Source organism: Odontomachus brunneus, unplaced genomic scaffold (assembly GCF_010583005.1).
Source record: "Odontomachus brunneus isolate Ranch 3 - 2012 unplaced genomic scaffold, Obru_v1 Obru_scaffold_240, whole genome shotgun sequence".
NCBI classification, from domain to species: domain Eukaryota; kingdom Metazoa; phylum Arthropoda; class Insecta; order Hymenoptera; family Formicidae; genus Odontomachus; species Odontomachus brunneus.
The window spans coordinates 237,143-242,918 of NW_022639690.1; the positions used below are offsets into that span (position 1 = coordinate 237,143).

At 37.9% G+C, this 5,776-nt stretch overlaps 1 pseudogene; it reads right to left on the minus strand.

Annotated features, from left to right (window-relative positions):
• Window positions 1-4,749, minus strand: part of LOC116852614 — a 6,817-nt pseudogene extending 2,068 nt beyond the window's left edge.
• Window positions 4,750-5,776: the final 1,027 nt, after the last annotated feature.

Sequence of the window (5,776 nt, forward strand, 5' to 3'; positions counted from 1 at the left end):
ATGAACAACGAAATTCACTAGCTTTTATTTACAAGTGCTGCTATCTTCACGTTGAGGTCGGAAACTTTTCAGACCACCCTCGTATATATTGAAACTATATAGAATTTTTATGGCACTCAACCAATTGTGTTTTTGCTATTTATCTATGTTGACAAATGTCGAATTTATCAAAAAACCTAATTTATATTATATTTTTAAACTTTGAAATATTTTATTGAAAATTTAATTAAAACATAATATAATTTTATTACTAACCTGATAACTTGCTGTTGAATAAAATCTTAAAGATATCAGTAATTGCCCTTATAGAAATATACTAAGAATCATTGATAATTACTTATTATCCAGTATTTTTAATACTGAAAATAAGTAATTAATAAGTATCAATGATTCTTAGTATGATATTTCTATAAGGGTGTAACACAGGAGATATTGGCAAACCCCTGTTGTTCACTTTTTGAAGTCCTTCTTCTACTAATGGTAATATTCCAAACATCATAGACTCTTTCGAAAAAGGAAATCTTCTTTTGAATTCACATTCATTGAAAAATTCAAAAGGATTTTGAAAATCTCGAATATACCGTTTAGGAGCACGTATTAATACCCCTTCTTCGTTTTCTCCTTCCTCTTTGCTGGAAAAATTAATATTTCGAATTTCCAGATTTCGATTTTCTAAATCCATTTTAATTATTAAAATCTTCTCTTGTATACTTTTACTTTTATACACTGCACTTTTTGATACTTATGCTTAAGTCCTCTTGTGACACGACTTGGTGAAGATCACCTTATTTAAATATATATATGTCAAATAAGATGGTCCTAAATGACTATGAATACATTACTAATAAGATAATCTTAAGCCTTTACTTATGTCGAATAAGAAACTTTTATGAAACATATTAAGGCATTCTGAAATAAGATCGTCTTGGACAAGGCAAGCCTTGAGATTTTGTTCAAGTCTTTACTTATTTTACGACTATGAAACTAGAAAGCGTCTTAAGACCGAACTTAAGATGATCTTAAAAATAAGATTCGACTATGAATACGGCTCCTGATGATCTAATAATTTTCTGTAAACATAGTTCCATTAATGATATTACAATAAAACTAAATTTCAACCTGAGTCTGATAGGAAAGAACTTAAGAGAGTTGGATCTTACGTTATCTTCCTCTAAGACTAAGTTCTGTATTTTTGATAGGTCGCTCCGATTCAATACATTAAAAAAAAATGTATTCTTCCTTACCTTGTGACGAGACAACCGTCTCGTCACGACGACCCGACCGAACATCCGTCGGGTCGTCTAACAGGCGCAAAGCGCCAAACAAATAACGACACACGCCGCCGCCGAATCGCGACGCCGCCGGTTATTCCCTCGCGTGAGGAAACGCCGTACGCGCCAAGAGGCACTAGGCAGCAACGGGTATATAAGTGCCGCGCGATAACGAGCTGAAACCATTCCGTAGGCGTCCGTACGTATTCCAGTACGACCGCCGTTCCGAACTCCTTGCCGGCATCCGCCAGCATCCAGAACACCGCTACAACCGGGAAGGTGCGCTCATCCTCCCGGGTGTACCACCTCCTGCCGAATCCGCTCTCTGAGAAGTATGGGAACCAGAGGTGGCGCGCTCACCGCCTCGGTCAAGCGCTCCTGACCTCCCTGCCGCTCAGAAACCCAACCGAGAGGAAAGGTGCCCTCAAGGCCAGCACCACTCCGAGAGGCAGCACAGCGGACGAGGGATACAGAGGTGGCGAGCTCACCGTCTCTGCCCCGCGCTCGGGGCTCCCCAGCCGCTGCCTCCTCTAGGGCGCCGCCGCGCCACCATCCTAGGCGTACCGCCGCAGCCGCCACTGCCGCGACGACGACCGCGCACCGCCGCCGCGTAACCGCCGTTCCGCATTCGCAGGGAAGCCTGCGACAGACGTCCCACACGCCGCGTTTCGTATAAGTCCGCGTTAGGATAAGACCGCGTTAGAATAAAACTGTGTTTAGTATAAGTCCGCGTTTAGTATAAGTCCGCGATCATATAAGGCAACGTCTAGTTGTAAATCTGCGTATAGTTGTAAGCTACGATTCCGACCACGGCCACCACATAGTATACACTGCCGAAATAAATTATTTTGTTATATTTTTTACCAACGGGTATTCACTCTGCTTCACGCACACCCACATAGATACACACGCGCGCTCCGGCCGAACTCCAGGATACCGGCGAACTCATCCACCGCCGTCGGTGTCACGCGCGCTCGCGAAGGAACGCCAAGGTCGTCCGACCGAACCGCGAGGCAAAGTCGTGACAACCCTCCCAAACTAGCTGCAACGGTCTGCCGGTGGAACTGTCTAGAGAGGCTAAATTCTTGGGAATTGTTTTTGATATTTCTTTATCTTGGAATGGTCAAGTGTCTTCTATGATTAGTAAATGTATGTCTAGAATTAAAATTTTAAAAGCTATTGCGGGTATCAGATGGGGCTCACATCCCTCTATAATACTAACTGCTTATAGAGGGTTAATAAGGTCGGTCTTGGATTATGGTGGGTAGTAGTAGTAGTAGTAGTAGTAGTGGAGCAGGTGGGCACTTTAATGCCCTTACGTCACCTAGATCTAGAAGTTCCATTGTGACCTCCCGCTATTTTTTTTAGGATTACGCTAATAAACCCAGCCTAGTGTCTGACGCCAGGTCAATCAAGCTGCTAACCCTTTTTCCGTTTAGATCTTCAGGCTCCATGAACATGCAACCCCAGGATCTATACCTTTTGCATGTGAGTACAGGACACCGACATAAAATGTGGGCACTGTCCTCTCTCTCCTCACCACATAGGCGGCAGTCACTTTGTTCCGTAAGCCCAAGTTTGTTTAGATGGCTCCTCAGTGTGATGTGTCCCGTAAGAAGACCCAATCTCACCTTCAGCCTTAGTCTGTTCATGGCCAGGAGCTCGTTGGCTCTCCCCGGCGATGGTTGCTCCATTAGCCGTTTAGCTGTCCGGCAGCCGCCATTATGGTGGGTATCCTTTGATTAATTTTTCTTCCTCACTCTCTCTTAAACTTAATAGGCTACAGTTCGCATCATTAAGATGTGCACTGGGGCTTATGTGCTCCAACCAACATAATTCTTGACTAGTGCGGAGAATGGCCTTTGACGGTAAGACGTAAAATCTTTATAATATAACAAAGTTAGCAATTAAAAATCTGATTGACCCATATCCAAACTTCTCTCATTCTTTGAAACTTTTTCCACTTCATTCAAATCCTTCGGTTAACATACAAAGCAATTTAGAATCTCTGGAACCGGAGGAACAAATAAGGTTCAGATCTAAATCTATCCTCTCTCCATATAAGGACGCAATTGTCAGAATTGAATCAGCAAGATTGGATGGACATTTGGCCTTTCCTGTAAACCTCAAGTTTCTGCCTGTTAATGTGGATACTATTTCCTTTAAACCTCTTAGTAAATATAAGAAAAAAGTAGGAAACTACTTCTACAACAGTCCAAAAAAAATCTCCATAGAAGGCATGAATAGAAGATTTAAAGCAATGCTCTCTGAAAAAAAAAATATGATTGTGTCATCTATACAGATGGCTCTATAGTCCCTGAAGGAAAAGCTGGTTATGGAATTTACTCCACAGAACCTGCAATGAACATAAAACATTCTTATCCTAAAACTCAGGTTATTATGAATGTGGAAGCACAGGCCATTATTGAAGCTTTAAATATCATATTATATAGAGGCAAAACAAACATCGCGTTGTGTACTGACTCGCTGAGCACCTTGTCTATTTTGAATAATCTAGCTGGAAAAAAAGGCCTAGCTATCATATTTTAAAAATAGCACAGTTCCTTTATAATATCAAAAATCAAGGTATTACAGTCACATTAATCACGCTGGGTACCAGCGCACAGAGGTATAGAGGGAAACGAGAAAACTGACTCTTTGGCTAAATCCGCTGTGCAAAACTCCTTAAATCCTTTACAAAAAAACATATATGTCGAGGATTTAATATCGAATCTGAAACTTAAATTTATTCAATTAGCCCACAAATTATTAAACAAACAATTTGCATTGAAAGGGATAAGATACCGCTCTAAGATTAGTAATTTATCCACCAGACCGTGGTTCTGAGAGTATAAATTTATAAAACGAGATGTAATATCATTGATTGCTAGATTGAGATCATATCATGTACGTACAAGTACGGGAGCGGTGCACTTGGACACGGTGCATTTGGACACAGCCAATCACAGCACCGTGTGATTAGAGACATTTGTAGGGTCCCTTGGACCAGCGACTTGTGATCGGACTGTATCCAATTGCCCCGTGTCCAACTGATATACACCCTACAAGTACACATCTAATAAACAAAGATATTATAACTAATGAAACCTGTGAATGTGGAGCGGTACAGAAGAACTTACAAAACATACTATTTTATTGCTCTCTTTACTCAGAGGAATCAAAGAAGTTAATTCAAACAAATCCGGATATACATCTCAAAATGATATCCATACCTTATCTTTTGACGTCAGAAATGTAAGACTATTTACAATTATCTCTAGCTTTCTAGCTCGGATTGGCTATACCATTTGAAAATGTAACCTGTGCGAAAGCATATACTCGTATATGCCCGATGAAAAATTTTTTATGTAAAATTTTGTATGAAATTTGTCCATACATAATTATGTATAATTATATATAATCATATAAAATTATATATAATTATATATAATTATGTATAACAATATGTATAATTACATATAAATTTATACGTAATTATGTATGAATTTATATATATAATTATACATAATTATATATAATTATATATAATTATATATATAAGTAGAATGTATGAACATGAATGGACAAATTTGATACATAATAATATATAATTATATATAATTTTATGAATATACTATATTATAATATGAATATCATATTCATATATTATATATATGAATATCATATATTATAATGAAAAATTTTTCATTGGGCGATGAAAGCATTTTTCGGAGTAATGGCGTAGAGACATTTAATGCATAGTGTGCTTAGCCAAAGATTGAACTGAATTGAACTGAACGTAAACGCTTCTAATATCCATGCTGGATACGTATTGGAAAGACGTAATGGCTCCTGCACACAGGACGCGGTAATGCTTGCCGCGCGGCGAAAGTCCGCGCGACAGCCAATCAATATGTTGTTTTCCCGTAAGAGCTACGGGAAGCATTACGGAATATTACGGAAAGCAGCATATTGATTGGATGTCGCACGAACTTCCGCCGCGCGGTAAGTATTACCGCGTCCTGTGTGCAGGAGCCATAATAGTATAGCAGAAGTAATAAAAAGAATCAGACTTTCTTGAAAACTACAAATACTTTATAACAAAATTAATTATAGAAAATTATGTTACAATTATTATGAGGGAAAATGAGCCAAAAATGTCAATATATCAGACAAAAATTGACAAAAATTATTTTATTTCAAGCACAATAATATACCGTCATGTGGGGTAACTTTTTTATCGCTGATATGAAAGTTCTACCTCTATCCATTTAATGATGCATGTTTTTGTAAGCCGTTGCAAATTGTTCAAAGTTACGCCGGTGTTCCAAGTTACCTCAAATGACGGTATTTTAAATAATGTTTTATAAAATGTTGAACGTTCTTTTTATAATATTTCATATATATTATATATACCTTTTTAATATATATATATATATATATATATATATATATATATATGTATATATATATATATATATATATATATATATATTTATATATAT